We start from the raw sequence: 16,429 nt of genomic DNA, 5'->3' as shown, positions 1-16,429 counted from the left end.
GGGACAGGAGTATTAGATCTCCAGCAGTGGGAATGTTTTGCAGACAGTCATGTTGGGTGGGCAAAAGATAATGGATTATGGGAAATGTTAAATAGTTGGCAGAAAGCAATTAAAGATATAGAAGAAGGTTTAACAGTAGAGATGAGCGAGCACCAAAATGCTCGGGTGCTCGTTACTCGGGACGAAATTATCGTGATGCTCGAGGGTTCGTTTCGAGTAACGAACCCCATTGAAGTCAATGGGCGACCCGAGCATTTTTGTATATCGCCGATGCTCGCTAAGGTTTTCATTTGTGAAAATCTGGGCAATTCAAGAAAGTGAATCTCAAGTTCCCAGGTCCCACTATTAAGCCACAATAGCGGCAAGAGTGCCCCCCCCCCCTCCCAACAATTTTTACTTCTGAAAAGCCCTCATTAGCAATGCATACCTTAGCTAAGCACCACACTACCTCCAACAAAGCACAATCACTGCCTGCATGACACTCCGCTGCCACTTCTCCTGGGTTACATGCTGCCCAACCCCCCCCCCCCCCCTCGCACGACCCAGTGTTCACAGCGCACACCAAATTGTTCCTGCGCAGCCTTCAGCTGCCCTCATGCCACACGCTGGCCTCATGCCACACCACCCTCATGTCTATTTATAAGTGCATCTGCCATGAGGAGGAACCGCAGGCACACACTGCAGAGGGTTGGCACGGCTAGGCAGCGACCCTCTTTAAAAGGGGCGGGGCGATAGCCCACAATGCTGTACAGAAGCAATGAGAAATATAATCCTGTGCCAACGCCATCAGGAGCTGCACACGTGGGCATAGCAATGGGGAACCTATGTGCCACACACTATTCATTCTGTCAAGGTGTCTGCATGCCCCAGTCAGACCCCGGTTTTTTATAAATAGTCCCAGGCAGGTACAACTCCGCAATGGGAATTCCGTGTGCACCCACAGCATGGGTGGCTCCCTGGAACCCACCGGCGGTACATTCTACCACTACGGATTATACAACGTCATCACGTCAGTCAAAGGACTGACGTGATGACGTTGTATAATCTAACACATGCCCCAAATATGGCCACCACCACAGGGAGACGTGTATGGTGGTGGGCGTCGAGACGCAGGTCAGGTGACCAGCGTAATGACGTAGTTTCACCACAGCACGCCGCTAACACACCCCTATATCTTATCAGTAGTGGTAGAATGTCAGGGCATCGACCATGTGACCGGCGCCGTGACGTCGACGCATTATGACACGCCTCCATCATGGCTGCCCCCACCAGCGGCATGTATTGTAAGTAATCCATCTCCTATATATATGTGATGATTTTATGTTGTATTATGGCTTGAGAAAGGTGCCTGTGTGCACTGAAACGCGTCGCCTGTTATTTTAGTGAAGTTTGGAATTAAAGGTGTTATTGCTTCACTTCTAAAACGTGTGGTAAACATCTATTTGGAGGCTGAAGGAGTCATCACTTCAAGGAGGGGGCTCATGGTCATCATACCCCCCTCCTTCCCAGTAAGTGTAACTCCTATATATTCTTTGACAGACTATTATTTGTGGTTACACACTATTTATTGAGCGCAGGAAATTTTGTTTGCTGACAGCTTTTTTGCATTTTATCCTAACATGAAGTCCGCCATGTGTGCCAGAGTACCTGTACGCAACACATGGCTGTCCTCACTAGGAAGATCACTTTCAGGATCCTCCTCCTCCTCCTCCTCAGGCCATACACGCTGAAAGGATGACAGGCAAGCAGCATGGGTACCCTCAGCAGTGGGCCAAGCTGTCTCGTCCCCCTCCTCCTCATCCTCCTCATGCTCCTCCTCCTCCTCCTCAACGCACTGAGATATAGACAGGAGGGTGCTCTGACTATCCAGTGACATACTGTCTTCCCCCGGCTCTGTTTCCGAGCGCAAAGCGTCTGCCTTTATGCTTTGCAGGGAACTTCTCAAGAAGTCACACACGACCATGCCCGGTTGGAGGCTCAGTGGCGCAAGCCACCGGTCGGTCTGCTCTGTCAGACCCTGCAGCAGTTCGTCGGCCGTGTGCCTCTTATCTCCTAAGCTGAGTAGTTTCAGCACGGCCTGCTGACGCTCGCCCACCGCTGTGCTGCCACGCCACACGACAATGACTGCTGCCGACGTGCTGCTGCTGACACATCTTGATTGCGAGACAGAGGTTGCGGAGGAGGAGGAGGAGGGTGGTTTAGTGGAGGAAGCATACACCGCCGCAGATACCAGCACCGAGCTGGGGCCCGCAATTCCCGGGGTGGGTAGGACGTGAGCAGTCCCAGGCTCTGACTCTGTCCCAGCCTCCACTAAATTCACCCAATGTGCCGTCAGAGAGATATAGTGGCCCTGCCCGCCTGTGCTTGTCCACGTGTCCGTTGTTAAGTGGACCTTGGCAGTAACCGCGTTGGTGAGGGCGCGTACAATGTTGCGGGAGACGTGGTCGTGCAGGGCTGGGACGGCACATCGGGAAAAGTAGTGGCGACTGGGAACCGAGTAGCGCGGGGCCGCCGCCGCCATCATACTTTTGAAAGCCTCAGTTTCCACAACCCTATACGGCAGCATCTCCAGGCTGATCAATTTGGCTATGTGCACGTTTAACGCTTGAGCGTGCGGGTGTGTGGCGGCGTACTTGCGCTCCAACACTTGCGCTAGCGACGGCTGGACGGTGCGCTGAGAGACATTGGTGGATGGGGCCGAGGACAGCGGAGGTGAGGGTGTGGGTGCAGGTCAGGAGACGGTAGTGCCTGTGTCCTGAGAGGGGGGTTGGATCTCAGTGGCAGGTTGGGGCACAGGGGGAGAGGCAGCGGTGCAAACCGGAGGCGGTGAACGGCCTTCGTCCCACCTTGTGGGGTGCTTGGCCATCATATGTCTGCGCATGCTGGTGATGGTGAGGCTGGTGGTGGTGGCTCCCCGGCTGATCTTGGCGCGACACAGGTTGCACACCACTGTCCGTCGGTCGTCTGCACTCTCAGTGAAAAACTGCCAGACCTTAGAGCACCTCGACCTCTGCAGAGTGGTATGGTGCGAGGGGGCGCTTTGGGAAACAGTTGGTGGATTATTCGGTCTGGCCCTGCCTCTACCCCTGGCCACCGCACTGCCTCTTCCAACCTGCCCTGCTGCTGCCCTTGCCTCCCCCTCTGAAGACCTGTCTTCAGTAGGCGTAGCAAACCAGGTGGGGTCAGTCACCTCATCGTCCTGCTGCTCTTCCTCCAAATTCTCTGTGCGCTCCTCCCTTGGACTTACTGCTCTTACTACTACCTCACTGATAGACAACTGTGTCTCATCGTCCTCCTCACCCACTGAAAGGTCTTGAGACAGTTGCCGGAAGTCCCCAGCCTCATCCCACGGACCCCGGGAACTTTCAAAAGGTTGGGCATCGGTCACGTCAAACTCCTCCAGTGGGAGAGGTTTCGGAACCATTGCTGCCCATTCTGGGCAGGGGCCCGAGAACAGTTCCTGGGAGTCTGGCTGCTCCTCAGAATGTGTCATTGTAATGGAGTGAGGAGGCTGGGAGGAAGGAGGAGCAGCAGCCAGAGAATTCAGAGTTGCAGCAGTGGACGACGCAGAACTCTGGGTGGTCGATAGGTTGCTGGATGCACTTTGTGCCATCCATGACAGGACCTGCTCACACTGCTCATTTTCTAATAAAGGTCTACCGCGTGGACCCATTAATTGTGAGATGAATGTGGGGACGCCAGAAGCGTGCCTCTCTCCTAATCCCGCAGCAGTCGGCTGCGATAGACCTGGATCAGGAGCTCAGCCTATGCCCACACCCTGACTTGGGCCTCCGCGTCCTCGGCCACGTCCACGTCCTCTAGGCCTACCCCTACCCCTCAGCATGGTGTATTACCAGTAGTGCAGAAACAGAACGCTGTAATTAAATGTGCTGCTTATTGGCCTGTGGTTGGAGGCTGACTTCGCTTACGGAACGCACAGTAGAGCCAGGAAATAATTTTGCGCAAGCCTGCTGTAACACTTAGCTGGCTGCGTATGAATTTGGACAATTACCCTCACCAGAGACCCAGTACACTGAGGGCGGTCACAGGCAGCCCAAATAGAATTTTTTTCACAAAAGTTTGCGGAAAGGCCCACTGCCTATATTCACGAAATATGTCTTCTGTCCCTGCCTCAGCAGCACTACTGTCCCTGGAGTATGTCAAATAACTGCAGAGTGTTGCACTGTGGACTGTAATACAGCGCTGATGTAACAGCCAACACAGAGCCAGGAAATAATTTTGCGCAAGCCTGCTGTAACACTTAGCTGGCTGCGTATGAATTTGGACAACTACCCTCACCAGAGACCCAGTACACTGAGGGCGGTCACAGGCAGCCCAAATAGAATTTTTTTCACAAAAGCTTGCGGAAAGACCCACTGCCTATATTCACGAAATATGTCTTCTGTCCCTGCCTCAGCAGCACTACTGTCCCTGGAGTATGTCAAATAACTGCAGAGTGTTGCACTGTGGACTGTAATACAGCGCTGATGTAACAGCCAACACAGAGCCAGGAAATAATTTTGCGCAAGCCTGCTGTAACACTTATGAATTTGGACAACTACCCTCACCAGAGACCAAGTACACTGAGGGCGGTCACAGGCAGCCCAAATAGAATTTTTTTCACAAAAGTTTGCGGAAAGGCCCACTGCCTATATTCACGAAATATGTCTTCTGTCCCTGCTTCAGCAGCACTACTGTCCCTGGAGTATGTCAAATAACTGCAGAGTGTTGCACTGTGGACTGTAATACAGCGCTGATGTAACAGCCAACACAGGGCCAGGAAATAATTTTGCGCAAGCCTGCTGTAACGCTTAGCTGGCTGCGTATGAATTTGGACAACTACCCTCACCAGAGACCCAGTACACTGAGGGCGGTCACAGGCAGCCCAAATAGAATTTTTTTCACAAAAGTTTTTGCAAAGGCCCACTGCCTATATTCAATAAATATATCTCTTCTCTCTCTGTGTCACCACTTCTGGCCCTGGAGTATGTCAAAGAACTGCAGAGTGTTGCACTGTGGACTGGAATACAGCGGTGATGTGACGGGCAACGCAGAGCCAGGAAATAATTTTGCGCAAGCCTGCTGTAACACTTAGCTGGCTGCGTATGAATTAGGAGGACTACTACACCCAGCAGAGACCCAGAACACTGAGGACAGTCACAGGCAGCCCAAATAGATTTTTTTCCCCAAATGTTTTTGCAAAGGCCCACTGCCTATATTCAATAAATATGTCTACTGTCCCTGCCTCACAATATATGTCTTCTGTCCCTGCCTAACCACCACTTCTGGCCCTGGAGTATTGCTGCAGGGCGCAGTGCTCTGCACGGCCGATATACCAAAAAAAAAAAAAAATGTGCAACACTGCAAAAAGCAGCCTCCACAGTACTGCACACTGTTAGATGTGGCCCTAAGAAGGACCGTTGGGGTTCTTGAAGCCTAAAATACTCCTAACACTCTCCCTATAGCAGCTCCACCAAGACAGCACTTTCCCTCCTCTATATCAGAACGCATCTGTGGCGAGCCGCGGGAGAGGCCGATTTATATACTCGAGTGACACCTGATCTCGCCAGCCACTCACAGCAGGGGGGTGGTAGAGGACTTGAACGTCGCAAGGGGAAGTTGTAATGCCTTCCCTGTCTTTCTATTGGCCAGAAAAGCGCGCTAACGTCTCAGAGATGAAATTGAAAGTAACTCGAACATCGCGTGGTGCTCGTTTCGAATAACGAGCATCTCGAACACCCTAATACTCGAACGAGCATCAAGCTCGGACGAGTATGTTCGCTCATCTCTATTTAACAGTGATTATAGTTGCTAACTTAAGTGGTGAATATAAGTATGTGGGTGATAATAGGCATACGTTGTATTGTGTTTGCCACTAGATAACCCATACTGGAGAAAACATGTAAAAACCGAGATGCATAAGAGTTTTTCTTATATATATATATATGTGTGTGTGTGTGTGTGTGTTTTGTTCGCTGTCGGCAGTCCTATGTACACTAAATTCAATCCGAGTTTCTACTTCACCTGATAAACTTATCAGTCTGTATATGAATGACTAAAGCCCTAGTGTGTGTGAATTTGCAGTTTTGTAAGGTGGGGCAAATATATTACGCTCTAGGTTAAGTCTAAATAGACTCACAGCCCAGGCTATTTGCACATAAAAGAAGATGGTTATAGGGAGTGAAACCTGTGATACAGTTTTATTGTTTGTCTAGAGAAGTTTCTGTGTTCTATAGGAGATAAGTTAAATTCCAAAGGGTCGGGTACTGTGTTGTAGAGGGCCTACTTGTCTGTGCAAAGAAATGTGAATTGAGAATTGGTTATATTTGGCTGCACAGGAGAATTAGAGTGTCATACATTTGTTGGTCCTGATCATAAATGTGTATCCGTCATTTTTTGTGAATTTTTGTATGTGTGTAAAGGTCCCGTATGTGAGTCATGTTGTGGTATATGAAATACTAGCAGATATACCCAGCTTCGCCCGAGTTAATTTGGTACTGGTGTTTATCTGGTGTTCACACAGAAAATCTTATGAAGTCGTGGTTACTTTAGAGATACTGAGGAAAAAGATATGTTCACCATTTTGCATAGTTCTCTGCGTTACCCAGGAAACACCACGGGGAGGTAACCATGCAACGTTTCCTTCATATAAAATGACATCAGGAAGTGAGAGAATTTGATTACGTACATAAAATTTGGACGCTAATTCTTTTGCGCATAGAATTGAATAATCAAGTTGGGACCCATTAGCTTTTCCTGCTTATGACATAATCAATGCTCCTGCCAAATTTCCCGTTTCTATGACACCGGAAAGTGAAAAAATTACATTCCGCACGTAAAATTTCGACGCCAATTCTTTTGCGCATAGAATTGAATAATCGATTTGGGACCTATTAACTTTTCCTATTTATGACATAATCAATGCCCGCGCCAAATTTCATGTTTCTATCACATTGGGAAGGGAGAGATTTTGATTATGTACGTAAAATTTGGACGCTAATTCTTTTGCGCATAGAATTGAATAATCGAGTTGGGACCCATAAGCTTTTCCTATTTATGACATAATCAATGCTCGTGCCAAATTTCACGTTTCTATGACACTGTAAAGTGAAAAAATTACATTCCGCACGTAAAATTTTGACGCCAATTCTTTTGCGCATAGAATTGAATAATCGAGTTAGGACCTATGAACTTTTCCTATTTATGTCATAATCAATGCCCGTGCCAAATTTTAAGTTTCTATGGCATTGGGAAGTGACAGATTTAGATTATGTACTTAAAATTTTGACGCCAATTCTTTTGCGCTAGAATTGAATAATCGAGTTGGGACCCAATTACTTTTCCTATTTTGAAGATAATCTATGCTTGTGCCAAATTTCATGTTTCTACGACATCGGGAAGTTGGAGAACTTTTGGCGAGTCAGTCAGTCAGTCAGTGAGTCAGTGAGGGCTTTCGTCTTTATATAGATAGACTGTTCAATGGCTGAAAATAAAATGAGAAAGAAATAATCAAACACTGGGCATAGAAAAAAATTGAAGGAGTCTCTCTGTTCCTCTCTAACACAACGCAAGACAAAGAAGAGGGTGTAGAACAGTTGCGAACATGTACTTAGTATGGCCTTTGTAGAAGGTTTATGGGAACCCCTAAAATCTAAACTCATAGACGATAAGCCAGAGTAGAGACAGTCTGAATCTCCGGCCCTTTTACAGACAGCAAAGGGCATTGAGTTAAAGGGGTTGTCCCACAAGGACAAGTTAAGTTAAACACTTCTGTATGGCCATAAATGCACTTTGTAATATACATCGTGCATGAAATATGTGCCATACAGAAGTTATATACTTACCTTCCCTGCGCTGGCGTCCCCGTCTCCATGGTGCCGTCTAATTTCAGCGTCTAATCGCCCGATTAGACGCGCTTGCGCAGAAGGGTCTTCTCCCTTCTGGTCGGTCCGGGCACGAGCGGCGTTCTGGCTCTGTCCCCTTCTACGCATCATCGCGTAGCTCCGCCCCATCACGTGTGCCGATTCCAGCCAATCAGGAGGCTGGAATCGGCAATGGACCGCACAGAGCCCACGGTGCACCATGGGAGAAGACCCGCGGTGCATCGTGGGTGAAGATCCCGGTGGCCATCTTGGAGGAAAAGAAGGAAGAAGTTGCAGAGAGGGGATTCGGGTAATTAAAATTTTTTTTTTTAAATTTCAACACATCCCTTGGGTTTGTCCTGCGCTGAACGGGGGGCCTATGCAAAAAAAAACAAAAACGTTTCGGCGCGGGACAACCACTTTAAACTTAAAGAAATGAAAAAAGGGTGCATGGACCTTCCTGCCACAAGGTGCGCAGAATTCTCCAAACATGTACACCTAGGCACTCCAATCTGTCTTGCAGGACTGGACTGCGTCTAATGGGACTGTGCTGTTGCAATATGTTGATGACCTTCTGCTTTGTGCTGAGGATCTGAAAAAGTCTGCATCCATTTCTCTTCTAAAATTTTTAGCAGAAAATGGCTGCAAGGCTTCAAAGGAAAAATTACAGCTTTGTAAACAAAATGTTGTGTTTCTAGGCCATTGCCTAGCTAAAGGGACCAAACATCTCACAAAAGAATGCAAAACTGCAGTTCAAGCCATTTCTGTACCTTCTTCTGCTGCCAAACTCTGCACCTTTTTGGGACTTGTCTCATACTGCCATCCTTGGATCCGTTCTGCTTCATTCCTGATGCAACTGCCAACTTCCATACACTAAAACTCTCTATTCTCAGTTCTCCAGCACTGGGAATTCCTAACTACATTTTACCTTTCACTCTCTTCTGCACTGAATTTCCTGGTCATGCGACGGCAGTATTGACGCAAAAACATGGAGGACGTCCACGGCCACTTGGGTATTACTCTATGAGATTGGATCCAGTGGCTCGAGGAGCCCCCTCCTGTGTCCGTGCCGTGGCAGCAGTACAAGCAATGGTGGACAAGTCTTCTGAATTGGTCCTGGACTACACTCTAGTGGTTCTCACCCCTCATGACATCCAGAGTATACTCACTCAAGTACAGCCTAAACATCTGTCTCAAACTCGTCAAATAAGGTTGCAATGTGCCTTGCTCATGCCCCCTAACATATTTTTCCAACGGTGCACTACCTTGAACCTGGCTACTCTTTTTCCAATCGAGTATCTCGATTCAAATGGGGGAGTGGGGGATCAGGGTACTGCAGATCAGTTATTTTTAAATTCTTTACAGCATGATTCTGATTTATTTGATGCAGAACACCAACATGATTGTCTACAATTGATGTAGCAAGAAACTGCAGGTTTTGAATCAGTTACTGAAACGCCTATTGACAATGCACATTTTGAGATTTTTGTAGATGGTTCACGGTATCAAGGTGAGGATGGCCAATTCCATACCGGGTATGCAGAAGTCACACAACATGATGTTCTAAAAACAGAAGCTCTGCCTCCGCATGTCTAAGCACAAGAAGCGGAACTGAAGGCCTTCACTGAGGCGTGTAGAGGGGCAGAAGGTAAGACGGCAAACGTTTACACTGATTCCAGGTATGCAATTGGCATAGCTCATGATTACGTCCCAATATGGAAGGCTAGACAATTTTTAACTTCTGTAGGACAACCCGTTAAGAATGGTGTAGCAGTACAGAACCTCATGAAAGCCCTACTCCTACCAGACAAAGTAGCAATCCTAAAGGTGAAAGTTCATACCAAAGCCAACACTGCAGAAGCAAAAGGCAACATCCTAGTAGACTTCACTGCAAAGGCAGTGGCCCTCAAGCCTTGGAAGAAAGAAGAAAAGAAGATACTGACCGCACAAGTCATAGACTATGATTTGGACCTTGATAGACCTTTGGACATTGATGTACTAAAGACATTACAGTCACAAGCCAGCAAAGAAGAAAAGGATAAATGGACTAATATGAGAGCAGCAGAACAGGATAGCGTATGGTGAACAGTCAGCAGAACTTGCCTACCACGATCCCTGTACCCCATGATGGCACAGCTTATCCATGGAAAGACTCACTTATCGAAGGCAGCTATGCTACTGAAGCTTGAGAGAGAATGGGTGGTCACTGGGTTCTCTATACCTGCTACATCATTTGTCCAATCTTGCATGATCTGTGCCATAAGCGATCCAGGACAGAAGGTAAAGGTCCCGCAAAAACACTGGCCTAGGCCACTTTACCAATTTCAGAGATTGCAAATTGACTACATTCAGCTCCCACATGTTGGGAAGTATGAATATGTGCTTGTTGTTGATGATATCTTATCAGGTTGGGTTGAGGTCTACGCTGTCACCAAGGCAACTGGAAAGATGCTAATGAATGAGGTAATCTGCAGGTATGGGGTACCAGAGGTAATCGAGTCAGACAGAGGTACACATTTCACAGGTGGGTATCTCCCAGGCATTTCACACCCCTTATCATCCACAAAGTAGTGGGAAGGTAGAAAGAATAAATGGTTCCCTAAAGCTAAAAATACAGAAAGCAATGAAAGGAACAGGCAAACCATGGACTGAGTGCCTCCCATTGGCCCTTTTCTCAGTCAGATATGTGCCTAACAGAAAGACAGGGCTATCACCATATCAAATCTTGTCTGCGTGTGCACGCAGGTTGGGTCTGTACTTTCCACAGCTGCTGCAGGCCCAGTCTAACTGACTGTTATGTTCTTAAATGCACGCCTAAAGGCAACACACAACCAAGTGTTTTCTTCAATTCCAGATCCAAATTTTCTTGAAGGAACGCATGATCTGCAGTCCAGAGATTGGGTAGTTACAAGAGACACGTGAGGAGGACATTGGAACTAAGGTTTGACCGCCTGTATCAAGTGCTGCTCACAACCAGTACTGCCGTCAAACTAGAAGGTAAAACCAATTGGGTACATGCCTCACATTGCGAGATGGTTAAGAGACCACAATCTGAGAGAAATTAGACTGTTCCAGGTGCTGGGAACTCTCCTGCTTATCGTCAGGGCCTGGACCCTGACGCCAGTGGGAAAGTTGAGATTGGCAAAAGCTAAGAAAGGAGGTGTTGTTAAAAGCTAATGGGGATGGACAAATAGAACTAAAGCCAGACAGCAAGAGGAGTTCATATGTGAAATCCATCATAGGTGCACAACAACCAACTTTACACTAGGAGAAACCAGTGGCTTATATGTCCCCTCTACTAAATTTAGGGGTCGTTCATATGTGATACAGGAAGGAGAGCATCCTTGGAGAAACATTAACAGTAGAGTAAATATCTCATGCTATAAACTAACCCAAGGATGTGTGGCTCATATAGATAAACAGTTCCCATATGAGCATCTTTCAAAAACGTTGATGTGCAAGGGTGACCAAGTTGGGAGAGGCACAAACCAGACAATATCTTTAAAAGATACATATACTCTCCTGTGCATAAATGGTACTCCTATAGATAACTCTCTAATGTGGTTACATTTTTTGACATTGCTGGAAACAACCCCATGGTACATACTGATAATTTAGTTAGGATTTCCCATACATGTAAAAATGTCTCAACCAAACAACAGAGGACAGTAGTGGACTTTAATATATCTTTCCCTGTAATGAAATCATGCTCTAGAATGAAGAGAGAATGGTATGATACTCTTCTTGGAGGAGTAAGAGCAGGCACAGGGGTCTTAAATTCAGTAGATTTAGAAGTAATGAAAAATAAGATGGCAGGGGTAGGAAGAGATGTGTCTAATCTGGTCAACTTTCAGGCACCATGGATGCCCTCCATATTCCTTCTCCATCATCTTGCATCAGGATATGATAAGGATGTATTAATGCTTTTTAATCTGAGTTTTGCGGCTCAAAAGGATTTGTTTGCAAATATGAGTAAATTCATAAACTATACACAATGTAGCCTGCAATATGTATATATGATTCACGAGAAGGACAAAGCACAATCAGATTTGATGACAAAAAATGAAAAATTGTGGAGAAATATTCTCAAGAATGTAATTCCAGTAGGATCTTGGATACGGCCCCGGGCTGATAGTGTAAAATGCTATGATGAGTATTGCACTGGAGAAATGACTTTTTATTAGGTAAAGGACACAAGCCTGATGTGTAAGTTTGGAGTACTACCTGTGGTCTTTGGACCGCCTCTATATGCTTTCCAATATTGGTTGCCCAAGTTCACAAGTACGATGATTGATAGTGAAAATAAAACCCATGGCATAGAAAACTGTGACGTAACACTGGATGACCTAGTATGCGGTCGGAGTACAGCCACATATGAGCCATGTTTCCTGCAGCCATCAGGCAGCATATGCGATTGGATGGTGCTACCTGCGTCTTTCCATATGCTGATAGAAGTTGGCCCCCAATATATATGCTTTGCTACCAACCAAACTAACACCACCAGTATGTATAATCTCACCACTCCATTTTCTGGATGTTTACAAAACATATTGGTGATACATTGGTTTACAGAAACTTACACCTTTTTGCCAGATACTGAAGCTGTATTAAGGCACTACTGGCACCCAGATACTATCCCTATGTCAAATCTGACTGTATCCTTGGGTAGAATCGTAAGACTAATGAAAGACACTGAACACCTTCAAAAGCATTTGAATGTTAACAACCTCTCCCTTATGGAATTAGAAAAACAAACTGTATGGGTAGGAGATAGGTTGGTCAGCATAGGTACTAAGATCCAGGTAGACACCAAATATCACTGGTATGATATTTTTACTGGATGGTCACCTACTGCAGGTAAGATGATGGATTTTATGTCTCACCCATTACTTATACTGTTTCTTTTGTTCATTCTTTTGAGTGTTTGCAATTTCTGGACATTCTGTGGAATACGGAGACAAGCAAATTATCTGTAATCGCTCCCTCTACGATATCGTTGAAAGAGCAACAACAGTGGGGATACGGCAAAGAAGACAATAAAGAAAGACCGGCAGGGGTGGCTTAGAACCCTTAAAAGTACCACTACAAAGGTTCTTTTCTAGATGGACTGTTTCAAATAGGGGATTGTGACGGCTATACATTCATATGTTTGTCCAGTAAGATTGGATTGTTACAGGAATAGAAATAGAGGATGGTACTCAGCAAAAAGCATATGTGTGTGTATATATATATATATATATATATATATATATATATATATATATATATATATAAAGAAAGATGTTTTGTAATAAAGACAGATTGCTTTTAGACACAGTCATGATGTCTGTGTTCATTGCTTTCTCATGGCGGCCGCCATAACCACCTCTAATTTGGAGCCTCGCAGCATATTGACGGAGTGATTGAATTTCCTTAACAGAATGTTAAGGCTGCACATGTCATTTGAGCAAACCTGGCTATGGGCCTGATATTGGTGCCAGAGTAACTTCTAGTAGCTGATGGTGATGGTACAGGCCTTATGTTTGTCTGCGATGCCATACTCCGTCTTAGAATCCTAGAATGGTGGAGCTGGAAGAGACCTCCAGGATCATCGGGCCCAATACTCTACTCAATTCAGGATCACTAAATCATCCCAGACAGATGTCTCTCCAGTCTATATTTGAAGACTTACATTGAAGGAGAACTCACCACCTTTCATGGCAAACAGTAACATGGTGCTGCAATCTCTTAGCATGGTACTTCCCCACAATGTTTGCCTTTCCCCCCATTCCTGGGAGCTGCTATCTGTCTGTCCATTTTGGGTCAAGCACCTCACTATCTTTCACTTCTTCTTCTTCATCATCATCATCCTTCTCTTGAGTGGACTGCCAGGTTTACAATCATGACGCTGAATGATCAAACAGCTCCTCAGACTGATCCATGTTGATTGCTTCAGAGGGCGCGGGGGTTTTGGCATGGGGTGAAACAGAGAGGGGATCCCAATGGCTGCCTGGTGCAGACTGACTGCTGTGTGCCTGTCACTGGGAGGAAGAGGAGGTGGTGGTACTTTACGGATGATGTGTCATCCATAACCAGGGTGTGAGGAGCAGTCATAATGGGGTGATGGGGGTTCTTTCTTTTGAATCTTTTTTTAACTTTTACATGATCACTGTTATCCATTGGATAACAGTGCTCATGTGACTAGGCACCGCCCCTGGTCATTGTTCCAGACTCAGAAGTACCAAAGTAGCTGAGAGCAAGGAGGTTTTCAATTTCCCAGGCCCTCCCTGGCTTCTGCACATGTGACGGTCTGTGAAGGAAAATGTCATCAGAAGACATCTCCAAAGGTCTCAGGTAAAAAAAATTTAATTTATCTTCACCGATTGGATCAGTGAGGAGAGATGAAGCTTTAATTTTTTAAAGTTTTTAAAACACTGTCATGTGATCGCTGTTATCCATTAAATAACGGTGATCATGTGATCAAGGACGACACATTGTGGCCCCCAGTAAGAGCTCCTCTGGTAGGAGGCAGCTGTCTTACTTCCTGACCCCGCAGCTTTATTTTACAGGGCTGACCTCTCTTCACGGCCCTGTAGAATAAAGCTCAGACACCAAGGATGTGAAAACACATATGAATGGTCACTGAGGGATCAAAGGGAGTTTTCCCATCTAAGCACTTGTTGGCTAAGATGAGAAACGTGTGCTGAATTCCTGACCACCTGTCCCATATTACCCACTGAAGTGAATAGGTTAGTGAAAACTGCATAGCACAGTGTGCTACACTGTTACTGTAACTTCCATGTCATATTAATTTTTTTTTAATGGCAATGGAGCGTCTCTGCTTGTGATTGCTGTGCCTGCTTGGCCAAACTGAAATGTTTTTCTGTGTAGTCCCGATATGCCTAATTTTTTCCCCCTTTTCCCCACAATATTGAATATTAGAACTCAATCTTTTTGCAATATAGCCATACTCATTATGTCAAAGTATATTACCTTACTCTTTTGGGCATTCTCCTTATGGCCTGCTGCTAATATGTGAAGTCCAAATGTTAAATATTTATTTTAATCAAATATACTCAGTATGCTGTTTTTTCCTTTGCACTCTATTGTGAGATCTTATTCTTCCTATGTCTTCTGCACTGTTGATTCCAATAAAACTTGATTCATTAGGTAAAAAACAGAAAGCATTGCAGCTTTTTCTAATAACTTTGTAACCTTTATTTAGTTCAGTCCTTCTCACTCTTTAAAAACCTATAGCCCCCGATAAGATTGTGACTTTGATTGCTAGAGTGTAGTGAGTACTCATACCAGTGTCTGCTCAAAGTTTAGGCGGCTGACCTGTCTTGCAGTAAAATGGTCAGTGGCAGTATTTTAAGGGTGAACATAGGACTGTCTTGGAGTCTGATGTATGCTCCATCTCGCAATCTGTGTGACCCCATTTAGTAATAATTCTCTATAACCCCATTTACTAATAACTCTCCCTCTGTGGCCCCAATTAGTAATTGTTCTAACTATGTGGACATAATTATTACTATTGCCCCCCTCTATGGCACCAATCAATATTAGTGTCCTCTCTGTGGTCCCTTTTAGTATTTGAGCCTATTCATTGGCCCCATTTAGTAATAATGCCCTTTATGCTTCCACATTGTTGTTTTTTTATTTAAAGTGAACTGTGCCTCCATATTACAGATGTTGTAACCACCAAAATTACTGCTAAACATAAGCCGTGATTAAATTTGCCTTCTATTTTCTGTACTTTCATTGAGTTTGCAATGCACTCCCCCAACACACCGAGAGAAGAGTACAACACAGTGCATCACACCATCTACCCTCTATTGTCACTGTGATCGCTGGTTTGGGGAGTAAAACTGAAACCCACCACTTGAAATGGAGAAGTGCTTACACCGTGATACTATGGAACTCGCACAAAGCATACTACCCATGCCGGTCATCACAAACACAAGCTGACATATCATGTAAAGGGTGTACAACATGTAGCCGTTCACTACACAATAATACAAGAGAGGAGACCTTACTGTGATGCTCTACAGGATTTATTATGACTCTACAATCACTTCTCTATTATTCTACAATCAGTTCCTGCACATTATACATCTTATTAGAGAATTACGTCTCATTACCAGATCTGATCCTTGTGTTTATTGGGATCACTGAATCCGACATTATTCATCAGGAAACTGAAGATCAGAAGATCATTGATTTCACTACTTTAATCACAGTATATTTTACTACATGAATATATGAGCCCCCAAAGTCTTGTTTGTGCAGGTAATTTCAGCTGCTGAAATTCATACCAGGAGTGATGAGCGGGATTCAGAGCCTGCAGTACAGGAGAGAAATTAATGCTATATATCTACACAGAAGACATATAGGAAAATATATTTGAGGTGGAGGCGGTAGGAGGTTCTGATGATTGGATGTGCATTCTGGAAGATCGGGTGGAATCAGGTTATTCCGAGGGAGCAGACTTGCAAGACTGGAGAAAGTGTGCAGCTGTTGGCTGTGATTGATGGTTTGGGGGGTGACAGAGGGGAACCGGGGGGTTGAGTGATATAATGGAAAAATTA

General features: G+C 45.4%; 2 long non-coding RNA genes across 2 annotated transcripts in view; both read right to left on the bottom strand.

Moving 5' to 3' along the window:
* The window catches only part of LOC136619854 (uncharacterized), a 491,210-nt gene that overhangs the window by 244,001 nt on the left and 230,780 nt on the right, over positions 1 to 16,429 (bottom strand). The gene's annotated exons all lie outside the window — the stretch shown is intronic.
* LOC136619850 (uncharacterized) overlaps positions 15,878 to 16,429 on the bottom strand; it is a 97,398-nt gene continuing 96,846 nt past the window's right edge. The window contains exon 6 of the long non-coding RNA XR_010791060.1: positions 15,878 to 16,182. This is a non-coding gene — a long non-coding RNA (uncharacterized lncRNA). The remainder of the gene's footprint in view (positions 16,183 to 16,429) is intronic.

The sequence above is a fragment of the Eleutherodactylus coqui genome, chromosome 1, assembly GCF_035609145.1.
Source record: "Eleutherodactylus coqui strain aEleCoq1 chromosome 1, aEleCoq1.hap1, whole genome shotgun sequence".
NCBI lineage: Eukaryota > Metazoa > Chordata > Amphibia > Anura > Eleutherodactylidae > Eleutherodactylus > Eleutherodactylus coqui.
This window is presented reverse-complemented; position numbering and strand designations above follow the sequence as displayed.